Source organism: Metopolophium dirhodum, chromosome 2 (genome assembly GCF_019925205.1).
Source record: "Metopolophium dirhodum isolate CAU chromosome 2, ASM1992520v1, whole genome shotgun sequence".
Taxonomy (NCBI): Eukaryota; Metazoa; Arthropoda; class Insecta; order Hemiptera; family Aphididae; genus Metopolophium; species Metopolophium dirhodum.
This window is the reverse complement of record NC_083561.1, coordinates 25,626,661-25,640,854: the sequence shown is the minus strand read 5'-3', so window position 1 is coordinate 25,640,854 and position 14,194 is coordinate 25,626,661. Positions and strand designations below refer to the sequence as shown.

The window sequence follows — 14,194 nt, the reverse complement described above, 5'->3', positions numbered from 1 at the left end:
AAAAGAATACTTAGAAAATTAATGTAAAACGTTGAAAAATAATCGTATATATAATATATAGATTGAGAAATATATTACACAATATGATTATATGAAATTCGGAACAATTATATTGAATTGAATTATGAAAATACTGAATAAAAAAAACGCATTTTACCTATATCGTGCTGTGTCTACCATTGTATAAAATAAAAATATAAATGTAAAATGTATAATAATATTTCAAAGAGATTTTTGAATGATAATCACGGATATGCGTATATACTTATATATTATGTAAGTTTGTGTTATTTTATATGATTGGATTGAATCCTAACCTTATATATACGGCATGGATTTAAATATTTTAAATACAAAAATATTATTTTTCTGAATGCACTAAAGCATTGCTTTCCACGTACTCTGCCGTACTGCAATATTATAGGAGTCGAGTGAACCGTAATATTAACAGTTGATTCACTTTCCTATCAGAAAATATTATATGTGTGTTATAATCGAAGCAATTCTGTAGGTATCTACTATAAGTTGGACCTATATACATACACAAATAAAAAACGATTCATCGTAAAATCAGTACATTCATCATCTGAAATTCATTTTATACATTAAAGGATTAAAAATTAATCTGTTTTAAATTTTTCATATTAATATTTTTATGATTTTTTATATCACGATGTAGTCTGGGGTTTTAACCATATTATTTCACGGGACGCGTTCGTATTAAAAACATGTAATGAATACTGAATGCTATGCTTAAAATGTGTTAGTGGGCCTCAAATTAAAGCAATACGGATCATGGGTTGAAGATCGCTGGTTTAAGCGAAATAGGCACCGTTTACGTTGCAATTGTAACTTACAATGTTTATGTAAAGCAACTAGCAAGTATATATAGGTACCAATTATTAATAATAATTGTTATTAAGGGTGTTTGATTTATTAAGGGTTATAAATAAAGGCGAACTCTATATAAACGTAACGTGGCGTTCGTATACGTAAAAATGAAATCAAACCGTAATCCAATGAACTACGAATTTACAAGAAAAACGATAGCAAATTTTTTTTTAAACTGTCAAGTTCACATGAGACTGTTAAATTTCGAATATTTTTTAAGTACTGCTAGAAAAGTACATTTTGAAAGAATCATAAACTCAGTATGATATAAGTAGATGTTTATGACTGAAACTTGTAATAATTCAAAATACACAGAGTTTTTAAAATCTGAAATCTGCAGCATAAAGTGTTTATATTTCAATTTAAAAATTCGGACAACTCTATAATGCTATATTCTAGTCTACGGTATTTATTATTAAATAACGGTAGGTATATATTATATTATTAAATATCATAATGTTCAATTTTCTTTAAAATTAAAATATAACGAAAGCTATAGAAGTTCCACTAACGGGACACCAACTGCAGCAGTCTTCTTCACGCTATTCGAGACACGTACCACGACTAAGATTATATATATATTATATGTATACGCCGACTATTCATGTATGTGATAGACTGTGAGGTGCGACAAAACATATTTTGTACATTTTACACAATACAAATAGAGGCAACGTACATAAATTCCGCAAAAAAATATGGTCTATTCCTTTGATTTGTTAACTTCAAAAAATCTCTTTTTCCGATTTTTTATTTTCTGAACTTGGGTTTTTTTTTTATAATATGTACAATGTACATGCTCGCAAGACTAACACGACAGACTTTGGTGGCTGCTCAAGAATAATAATAATATACCTATTCGTCATCGTAAATGTATACCTTTTGACAATGGTCAATAGATAATATTTTATACTTGTTCCTAATGCGTCCTTTTAAATCTTAATAAATTCTTAATTCACGTGCGAGACCGATGGTTTGGCTGTTCGGCAAAGCTCGATTCGGCCACGAATACCAAGCACGGATCCACGGAGGAAGAGCACTGGCGGCAAGTTCACAAAAAAAAAAAAATATAATTTTTATTAATTATTAAAAATCAGCATTATAGTCAACATAGGACATGACGTCTTATCGGCGGTGTACAATGATTCCGATCGAGGCCAAAATAAGACGTGCATTATATCGTACCCATATCGAGTATCGACTATCCATAATATATATATATACATATATTTTGGCCTCAATTGGAATATATATTATATTTAATCATATTATTCAAAAATTTAAACAAACGGCCTCATCTGTTATCAGTGGTTTACGACCGCGAAAATACAGTGGACTCGATTTGTAATGATGTCCTATCCATGTTTTTGCTATCTATATCATGACCCCACATCACACATCAGTGGTGGTTTTTTTTATTTCCGCGAACTCTGCGCGTCGCGTGTTCGACGAGACTTTTGCAGAGCGTAGGAGAAGCATTCGGTGGCGGCGGCGGCGGCGGCGACGGCGGCGGACACATCCAATCGATAGAGCGCGGCTGGCTACCGCCGTCGCCGCCGGCCGCCGTGAACAGTCGGCGACGAGTCGAATATTGTTAATAGTAATAATAATATGGAAAAGGCAAAAAATAGGGAAAGGAATAATTTGTTTTCAAACGAACGACGCGCGTAATTCTCCCCGGCACACGTGTTGCGCCCGACGCGCGCGGCCGCCGAACATGCACGTCATTACACACCGCGACGACCGCCGGGGCCGTGTATCAAAATATGTATTTTCATAATAAATTATGTATACGGTGATACCTACGCAATAATAATATCATCGATCATGATCCGCCGTTTTTTTCGGAGCGCGTTTCAACTTGCCCCGCGGAGTTATGACATAGATCGCCTGCGCCGTATCAGGATCCCATGCACGGACCACGCGCGCCGGCGATCGGCTTGCCGGCACGACACTATTCGGATCCCGCGGGCCGTCGCGTAACGTAATATTATTTTTATTATCATGCAGGCCTCCGTCGATATTATTATTAACGTCAAATACTTGTTCTTGGTAACTTGGTCGCACATCCGCGGTCAGTGGTTGTCGTGTCCGGTACGCGGTACCGGTTACCTGCTATAACATGTATGCTCGTATATAATTGAACAAACACAAACACGAACGAACGAACGTGTTTACGTGATATAAGATGTAGTCGTATTCTATGGATGTCCGCGCATCATGGTGAGTTTTCGACGCGTATTCCGACGCACCGGGTCCGTTTCAATTCCCTCGATATCAGGGCCTCATGCGCGGACCGCTGACGCCGGTGAGTAGCACACTAGCACTGCGCCGATGTTCGTACACGAATATTATGTTAAATACTGAGCCGTGCCCCCCACCCGCGATGATAGAAGTTTCATTGCTCCACTGCGTCGTCGAGGCTGATCATCGTCGGGAGTCTGTGTGTGCGACGGACATGTTGCGTCACGTTCCCGTGGACCAGGACTAGGAGCTCATGCGAACGATAACTACTACGCGCGTATACGGTGACCGTCTACGCTGCGCCGACTATAATATTTTCGTAATGTTGCAGTACTGTAGGCGACTTCAAACTGCACCGTAAAAACGTGAACCGTGATTGCCGACAAAAAAATCATTTTTTTTTGATTTGCGGGTTAATTCTTAACGCGATTCAAGTGTTCGTACTGATATAATATATATATTAATTAAATGGTTAGTGGCGACTGCAGGTATAAGCTATACCACGAGTAGGATTGGGTTCTACTCTCTGGTACAATATGAAATATACGATATGGTAACATAATATTGTAATTTTTAGTATACCGCTAGATTCAGCCAATCACAGCGCTGAATTTTTGTGCAAAGTCGTCTTTAATGTTGTAAAAGTCTTCACAATCGACGATTTTATGGTATACGCCTAATGGTTTAAATATAATTTAAACTATGTCGAATAGAGGTGCCCAATATTATTGCCATGGGGCTCCCTCGTTAGTTAGTACGGCACTGCCAATGTCGTAGGTATTGGCTCAAGAATCCCGTGTATAGGAGATATCGCGTCGAAAAATATTCAAATTTGATTGAAACCTACGCACTAAATTAAAACTAATGAAACGATAAAAATAGGAATGCTATAAAGTAACTTGAACAGCGATAATGCGTAGGTATATACAACATTACAACATGGTTGTACATATGTGATATGTGTATATATTATATTGTATGCATGTGTACTTGTGAGGCAAGTGTTAACGCATATAATATGAGATGCATCTTGTCTCAGTCATCGTGAGTCATAAATTACTCATAATATAACAATCCAAATGAGGAATAGAAGAAAACACGCAGAAAGTCATCTAAACATAACCTAACGATTTTTGTTTTAAAATTTAAATTTGACGTTATAAGTTATTACAAAGTAGAGCACAATAATGCCACATATGTATAGGTATTATATAAATTGCAATAGTTAGGCCAAGAAACTACTGAAGTAAACATCTTTGATAAAATAATAAAGTATGAAGAAAACATTATTATTATTTATTTTGTAAATAAATTATATTATACAGTTTTGTCCAAGACGACTGTATACTTTATAATTATTATGTAAACAGATGCAATAGAAAAACCTGACAAATAAGTATAACAATTTATAAGTACCTCCTACTAGTTTAACAAATTACAAAAATGATGAAAATTGTATGGAAAAAAAAATTTAGGAAATATACCTATAAAAATATCACTTTAAAAAAAGTTATTACATTTCAAATTAATTTACAACACAAAAATATTGATATTTTTTAAAAAAAAACTGTAGAAAATAAACTACTTGATTAAAATAAACGACAAAGACGTGTCGATGTATCTTCTATTAAATTATCATATACTGCATAATGTTCGCATTGAATTTTTCCATTAGTACGCCGTATACGGCACTATACGCCCGTACCTATACTTAAAACTCAAGTACCTTACGTAAGCTTTTCGACGTTTTGAGTCCTACTCGAGTTTATAAGTAATTAGTAATTACTAATTAGTAAACGTATATATTTCAAACAGTTCTAACTTTTAAACCGTACCTATACGGTTACGGTATAGGTTGTAGTCATCGTGCACAAGCAGCTGGTACGTGTGCGTAATACGAAATATAAAGTAATAACTGAAGTTGGGAAAAGTGCATAGAATTCGTACTTCGATCGTAAAGTGTATATTAAATAGAACGATATTATTATATACTAGAGATTACACTATTGCATATTATGATACTATTATAGATGATCAAAAGTGACCACCGGGACACTATATCGGGGCATGATCGTATTGTATTGTATATTATAATATAAATCGTTTAATTTCTGCTGCGAGCTATAAATAGGGACTAGTCTGTACGTAATATAATAAATTATCGGTCTGATTGGTAATTATTACTATAGTTGTCCTGAAAGCGATTTAAATACACCGATGGATGAATCAACGCATTAGCGATATAATAATGATATTATAATTAAATATACATTTATTATACCTATCGAATATAGCCGTGCGTAATAATACCTAAATGTTTTTAAGGGGGTACGCAGTATCGTTTTTATTTTTTTATTCACTCTTCGAGAATATAAAATATAAAATGCATACTAATCATTACGATTTGTACCTAACAGCTCATTGATAAACCATTGTACCTAACCGTTGAAAAACGCAAAAATAAATTACTTCTCAGCGAAGTCAGCCGGTCCGACTCGTTGGTTACCACGGTTACCAAACAACTATTTTAATAATAATATTAAATGTTCATATATTTTTAAAAATCCACTGAGAATATTCAATTTCGACCTTACAAAAGTACAAATTATATCCAACTTGCTTCTCTTGAATTTGATGATTGGAGCATTCTTTTTCTACTAGGAAAAAAAATAGTATTCACAGGCAAAAAAAAAACACTTTGTGAATGTAAAATCAATACTTTATTCGCTCCGCTCGATCGAAATCAAAAAAACAAATTGTTTATTAATAATTATTACAATTATAATACGTTTACCTGTCTATCTGCACATACTGTCTAAATACAAATACAAATACAAATAAAATCAGATACATAATATTGTGATGTTAAAGTTATTAAATCTTTTAATCATACAGTAACGGAATACCTACTCCTACTGCTATTGATTTGTTATTAGCATCTATATTATTTTGTTGCTGCTGCAGTAATCAATAAATATATTATGTACTTAATTTTTTTAAGACTTTTGAAAGAGTTACAATGTTTATGGTAATATATTTTAAATGTTTTTACCTATGTATTATAGTATGTGGATTGTGTTTGTTTTTTACGCATGGTTGGTAGGTGCATTGAAATTAGATATTTGTCTAATATTATAATATCGACGTTCGATTTTAACTGAGACATTATTTATGATACTTTCAAGTACAGAAGCTTTGTAGAATATATTTTTACTGGTATAGTACATTCATTTCGCTGTATACGTGTATTTTGTGTGATATGCGAACTTTTTTTTTGGAATAATCCTGAATATTCTATTTTGTATTTTAGATTCTGGATAGAGTGATGAAATGATTTCTTTTACAATGGTGTGTGGTTTTTTTTTATATCTGAAGACAAAGTTATAGTAAAAAGAAATGCTTTGAACTTCAAGTGTTGTTTCTGGAATAAAATTGGATCTAGTTAGTACTTGGAGAAGGGGGTGGGGGCGAAAAGAAAATTACTCACAGCACTTTAAAAAAGAGTCAGGAGGAAAAAAATGTCATTGTCGTTGCGTGGCGATCCGTGACGAGTGACGACCGATCGGGAAAATCAAGAAAACTATATAAAAATAAGTATTGTATGGCTTCAGAATTCTACATTTGTATACAGACTAAATTTGTATTGTATTACATTCGAAAATACAATTCATCTGCGGTGAGTATTTTTCGAATTCGCATTATTTCTTCGATAAAATACAAATATAAATGCGTTTTCAAAGTTTTAAGGGTATCTATATTAATCCCTTGTACACAATATTGTTATCTGGATAAAAATAAAACACAGACATTTTAAGGTCTAATCCTCGGTCTAACTATATCGTCTACATCCGAGCTTGCGCGTAAGCTGCTGAAACATCCTGGCGCATAACAATGATTTTCATATAATACAAATTTTCTACAAAAAGGATTTAAAACTTTGTGTTTAAATAAAAAATACTGTTTATAGTTGATATACTTATTATTATAAAAGACACATGTATAGACGTGTCAATAATTTCAAGTCTTCCATACATGGACAATGCAACTATAATAATCTCAAAAAGAAATAGTTAATAATTAACAACATAAACTTGAATATAATTAAAATTAACACTCAATAATAAATCTATAACTAATATTTATGATAATAATATTAATAGTGTCAATTTGATAGAACGTGGCTAACAAACTCATTATTCGTATTTTAAAAAACCCAACGCTCGTCGTAGGTATTTATACATATTTTTAATGTAAATAGTATTACTATCGTTTCCAGGTTTTTGTAGCCAATAGGTACAGCATAAATGCATAATGCACATGCCTTATAGCGGCTTAGTACCATATGAGACAATGTGTATATAATACACGTAACTAAAACTCGGCGTATTATACAAATGAAAAATGTAGCGTGCCACTAGATATTTTTCCTCTGCAGCAAGGAAAATTGAGGAATCAAAAAAAGATATATTTTTGGGTATAGTGTAGACGAAAGTTGGTGAGTAAAATAAGTTGTACCCAGTCAAAAAACATATATATGCTAAAAATTAAAATTAAATACGGAATTTTTACATCACTGCAGTACTATGTATATTGTATATATTTTATAAATAATAATCTAACTAATCACGAAACCTCGCGGGGTACAAATACGATTTATTAGATATAATTTAAGACTTAAAGAGTTTTGTTATATTATAAGTCGTGTAGTCCTTAATCTCTATATTATATACACACGGTAGCGTTACAATATTATTATATATGTATAGTGTGTAATATTCAACTATAGCTTGCACCGCATACAATGTTTGGTCACACCGTCACCGTTTAATATTATATACGCGTACTCAAAATTATTTATACATTCAATCTGTGATTTTAATAAACCGAGTGATTTTTTAAGCCAGTCTTGTTTTTACGTTTTTATAATTACCCATGTACGTATTCATTCGAATTTCAATTAGTGTGTGTGTATCGTGCGGTATACGCGTAATAACAATATATTATAGGTACCTATGTACAAACAATAAAGTATGGGTCGTCTATAAGTAATGACTCGCCAATGTTGACGCCGTCGTGCATTGCCGCCTGTCCGAGATACTCATCGAGTGTTGCAGGGTAGTTAATCCACTGTCGGGCCGCAGAGAGGACTTAACCATCGAGGGGTGCCGTTCTGCGACTAAAAAACGACGACAGTCACACCCCGCGATGACGGGGCAGAAACCGAGCCCGGCGGTGGAATTTCGTGCCTGACGAATATATTTCCGCTGTCGGCGGAGGAGTTAAATCATAATGTTATTAGCTTTCATGTCCCGTTGTTGTTTCAGTATGGTTTGTTTGAGACGATGTCTGGTTTATCGTAAAGCATTCGGTTGAAACGTATAATATCATAAGAATATGTGTGCACACTTGGTCAAAGGCGTATACCACAATTAATTGCAGTGTCGCGCGCGCGGTAGTGGTTCAATATATAGTGGTCAGAGCATATATTTTTATCGCGGAGCGTTTGGACCAAGTGGAAAAATAAAATAAAAAAATTTTCAATTATTCATACGAGACAATTAGCATATTATATTTATTAATTTATAGCGTTTAATTATATTCGTTAGCAATTTTTTGTATGTTTATAAGGATTATCCTTTTGGTAATTCCCGTTATCAAGCGCATTTGTGTTACGTAGTGCTTAAGACGCAACCACCGGATGATTTTATATCAATCAATATTTAAATAAAACAGCCACGTGCATATCCCGATCGGTGTATCAAAGCACCCGTATATTACCATTCACGATTCATTATGAATACTCGTATAAATGCTTGTGCATTTAAAACCAATGATATATTATACTTACATAATACATATTATACACTATGCAAATTTGAGAACTTTTTGCTTCGCGCTTTCATCCCACTAAATTGGCGGAAACATATCCAATTATACTGTAATGATAACATATTATACTAACGTGCAGCCAAATCTATAGTATTCGATAGTTATGTTAATAAATGCTATTGTGTTGTATGATAATATTATGCATGCATAATACGAATAGATGAATCAGATGATAATATGCACTGCGGCGATTTACCATTAGTGTTTATAATAATATGTTGCGCGACGCATTTACGAAGGTTTTCCAGAGATTTTCCAAACCCACACGGAATTAGCGTGCAACGTGCAAGTGTTCGCAACAATCTACACACATATATATATAACATAATATATAGGTAACATGCACACATTAATACATTGTACTTGAATTATAAATAAGCGTCGTAAAAGCGTATGGAATTGTCGCTATTTTCCTACGCAACGAATCTGTGAATAATAGAAGTGACTGATGTGAATCCTACCTTAACGTTCCGACCGACACGTAATCCTTGGGAAAAAAGCAAACGCGCTGGTCTCGTCGACCCACATAATAGTGATATGTCGTAGGTCTTATATATTTGTATAAACTCGTCCAAGACTCGTTTCGCCGAAATTCCACTGTAGATAATAACATAATACTTGCTCGAAAAAGGTGAAACAAAAACTGTTGATAATTCGTCGGGAATTCGCAGACGGATGTTTTTAGCCTGATCACTCCGGTATCGGTGAAATCCGGTGGGCGGCACGAGCTTCTAAATCCCCACGGTCCAACCGCCGACCCTGTTTACGGTATATATACCCGCGGTCGCGGCCAGTGGGTAGACCCGTATTTTCCACCATAGTCTGTAAATTATGAAATGGTCGTCGCGGCCGTTTACTGTCTACACACGCGTCCGGGACTTTGCCACCAGATTCTCTATATCTGCAGAAGTCAGCTGTCAGCACCCTTTTAATTTTTGCATTTTTGCCTAGTATTCGCGTCTGCGAGCGCTACACAATTTCGGCCATGAATATCTATCGATCTATAACCGACCTTTTTTTACGTCGCCGTTAGCGAATACGTATATTATGTGTAATAATATCGACAGAGTATTGTGCATTCAATTCCTGCAACATGCGGTTTGGTATATGATGCATTTTGGACTCCATCGGCCTGACACGGCGTGCAGTCAGTCTCCTGAAGGTAATAACATACCTGCAGGCGTTGCGTCAAGGCAGGAGCGCAAAGTCGCATGCATTATTAACAGGTTCCTTGTGGAAATATGCAGTTTCAAAGGCCACTTTGCACGTTATATTTAAGAATTAAAATCCACGAAACGTTATATATATAATATACATATTAATATGATATTATATGTGTGGGCTTGGAAAATCTGAGAATAATCGTGGTGAAATAATATTGCGTAACCATGCCGTTAATACCATCAAATACTATCATACATATATTGTAATCATGTAGTACCTATATCGTGTAGCATAATTCGTTTATAAGCCGGTGGCACTGTTTATGCATTTTGGTGTAATACGTCGAATACCTAACGTAACCACGAACGTTGTGCCGTTCACGTTCGTGTGAATACTGGATTGGTGAAATTCCGTTGGCCGACCTCAGTACTTCACGATTTCCGTGCACGCCGACAAATAATTATTACAGGAAAAACAAGTTTGGCCAATACAATCAATATAGTCATATTACTCATATTGGATTACATGAAATATCGGACCCACGAGACTCGCATCGCATGTTGGTTGATGTGGTGAGGAAACTCTTATGTGGAGTGGAAAAATGGCAGAGGTAAGTGTAATCGAATGTTATACAATATAATATCGGATTGAGATTGTAATTTACAAAATTCGTGCAATGTATCAATTGGTTCGGAACGTTGTCAGCAGTGGCGTAACAAGATAAAGAACTAAGAGGGGCAAAATAATTTACTTGCCAATATAAAAACCCCGAGGCCCCCTCCCTCCCTTATTTTTTATTCTATGTAGGTATAGATACTTATAATTGTTTGTTTTTACACAAGTCTCAAGACTCATTTTTATGGTATAGAAACAAATCGTAGATATAGTAGGTTGTACCCTTGTACTGATGAATAATATTAAGTAGGTATACATAAGGGATCATTAGTAAAAAGGTGCACTGTTGGAATATTATCAGGGGGTTCCAAATTATACATTTGAACCCCCCTTGACGAAAATTTCAGGAAGGTAAGTGCCCGAGGGTGGGCAATATTAAAACAATTACAAACGAATAATAATTATGAGAGCCATCCTTTAATGGTAGATACCTAAACAATAATTGGTGTTCATGACATGTTTCTACTATATTAACCTTAAGGACATTTTCTTTTAATAGCATCCAAATAAGGTAGATCATTATATACCGAGGTATAAAATGGAACTTTCTATAAGTTTAAATATTTTAAGCTTTTTAAAGAAGTGATTTCCGAGATGGAAACGTCTTTTAATAAAAACTAATTTTTGTTGTATAGTTGTTGAATACTTTATTTTGTTTTTAAATTGTAATATCATTCAAAATATTTTCCAATGATTGAGTAGGTAATATTAACTAATTTTAAAATATAATAAATATTCATTCATATTTCATATATATATAATATATATACCTATAGGTACCTAATATAATTACGTTTTAAATGGAGGGTAGATATTTTAAAATACTTTTTTTTTAAATAGATTCTTATGGAAGGTAAAAAAAAAGTAATTTTTCATAAAAAATGACTACTTAATTCATCATTTAATTAATTTCATTAAATACTTTTGGAAAAAGAAGAATTACTCTACTACGAATATAGTATTTAATTAAATTTTTTTTTTATGATTTCACGATTTCGACGTTTATCATATGTATTATCATTATCGTTATCATTTCATTGTAACTTGGAATTTTTAATATATTATTAACTATGCATATTTTACTTATCACACTAATGTATTGGCTGGTTTTCGTTTCGACAGACTATTATAATAATTATTACTAGAATTATTCGTCCATTTCTGACCTAAATTCACATTTTTCGTGTTTAGACGTCACAATCAAATTATGATATTATAGTGAATAAAAAAAACAAAAGCGTGCATACATACATATACATTTGTTCTGTTTTCGTTACCGTCTAGTCTGCACCTAAACGCCATTAAGGTAATTAATTTATACCTACATTTAAATGATGAGAAAACGGAACGGTCGACGTGTTTATTATGTTTATGTAGCAATCACTGCAGGTACATGCTGCACCAACTCACTGTGCCGCGTGTTTCACGGTGAAATCAAATTAACCGATAATGGGTAGAACTGTGTAGGAAATGGCCTTCACTAATAAATTAGAACCTTGTTGATTAGAAACCTAACGGTGACGTTTAATTTATAGTCGTGCAAGGTATAGGTATACATATAGTAAAATACCTACGCGTATCCGCCAATGTGACTTTTGCCCCATACGCGGCGGGTTAATAATATAAATATTGAGCATCAGCTAGACACGCACATAATATAATGTCAGCTATAGTCTATAGATATATTGTTTCTAAAATATAACCTAATTCCACCAAAAGGCATATGGTAAAAACACTAAAAATTCGATTGGAATTACACACAGCTAGTCGTATAACTGTTACGAACAGGATAAGGTATGGGAAATGTACATTAAAATATGAGATGTCATTCTGCGTCAGTTATTGCAGCGGCGGAACACACACACATCATTGTGAGTGGTCTGTGAGAGAGTCATCGCCCAGACGTCCGGCAGGGCAATCCAGGAAGAGGATATATAACTGCAGGTACCAAATTATATTATATAAGGGAGCTCGCTAGAGCACTATTTTCTGCTGATGTATTTTTTCGCCGAGTCCTATAAGCAGTAACCAGTAAGCACCTTCACGCAAGCCTATAATACTACACAGTTAACGATTTTATATGACTTGGAATGTTTCCGTCACTTCACACTATTTTAAACTTGCGTCTCAATTAAATATATTTATTTTTACTCTACATTAAGTAGTAGTATTTTATACACTGGTACTCTCAACTACGTCGACTGTTATACACCTCACGTCCTTCCATCACTGTACAATTTGTACGGACGATTGTTGATCGACCGGACACGCCACGGACGACAATACAGCAATAAATTCGTCAATAATTTACGATATCGAAAATTCGTCAACAATTTAATGTTTTTTTACCCAACAACATCTGTGCGTACATTGATTGTTACTCGGCGCGCGTGAATTTGTTTTTTCAGCACAACAGCATTTAAGCGATGGCATACAATATTGTTGGAACAAAATCATCGAGCATTCGACGGGTGTCATGTGCAGGCCTATATCGACACGCACGTTATTGGCTGGTGCTGCAGGTCTCCGAGCAGAGGGCAGGATAAAATATATATATTATACGAGTACCTATATCGTGTCGATCAGAAATCGTATATAATAGCATTGGCCTTTGATGCTTAACTGATGAGGTACCTTCTATATATTATTATTATAATGCCATATATACGTTGAATGCCAATGCGCGTATTATTATATATATGTGGTCGGTGTGTGCTTGTTTATTTGTTTACGGTACACGGCGCAAAACGATCCTGTGCCTGTACTGAAGTTGTAATAATAATATGCTAAAAGGTTTGGAAACAACCACATAGTTGATTTCGTCGTCAAACGACATGAATGCGGGGGAAAAGTTTGTGCAGTTTCGATGACGGATCGAACGAGTAATGCCTGCACACGGCGGGACGTCACAATACATTGTGTTCGCGTTCGAAGTACATGTTATTATAATTATAATCATTACTTGATATAAGTACGCGCCGAAACAAAAACAAACGATTGTTACAATATGTATAATACGCCTCACATATAGGAGATTTGTTTTCGATTTACCTTTTGTACGTACTTGTATGTGTAGGTACCTAACGTGTTTTTGTTTTTACTTTTTTAGTCGTTGGTCTGCAGCGAACGACCCGAATATAAAATAAATAGTTTGTTGATATGCGACTAGGGTTTTTCAATATTAGTTTCTTTATTTAAATCTTAAACGGACAAGGCCCAATTACATAAATTCGATGAAATAAAAATCGTTTGTGAAAAAAATAACAAAGAAATACAAAGCTTAAAAATTAATTTATATCTAAGAATTAACAAGTATAAAATTATAATATAT

The 14,194-nt window shown here is 34.1% G+C and overlaps 1 protein-coding gene across 2 annotated transcripts in view; it reads right to left on the bottom strand.

The window, feature by feature from the left end:
• The window catches only part of LOC132938019 (melatonin receptor type 1A-like), a 131,937-nt gene that overhangs the window by 60,405 nt on the left and 57,338 nt on the right, over positions 1 to 14,194 (bottom strand). The window contains exon 1 of one of the 2 annotated variants that reach the window (XM_061004672.1): positions 2,698 to 2,939. The exons of the other annotated variant lie outside the window; for it this stretch is intronic. The gene's annotated coding sequence lies outside the window, so the exon portion shown is untranslated. Of the gene's footprint in view, positions 1 to 2,697; positions 2,940 to 14,194 lie in introns of those variants that run through there. 2 annotated transcript variants of the gene reach the window in all.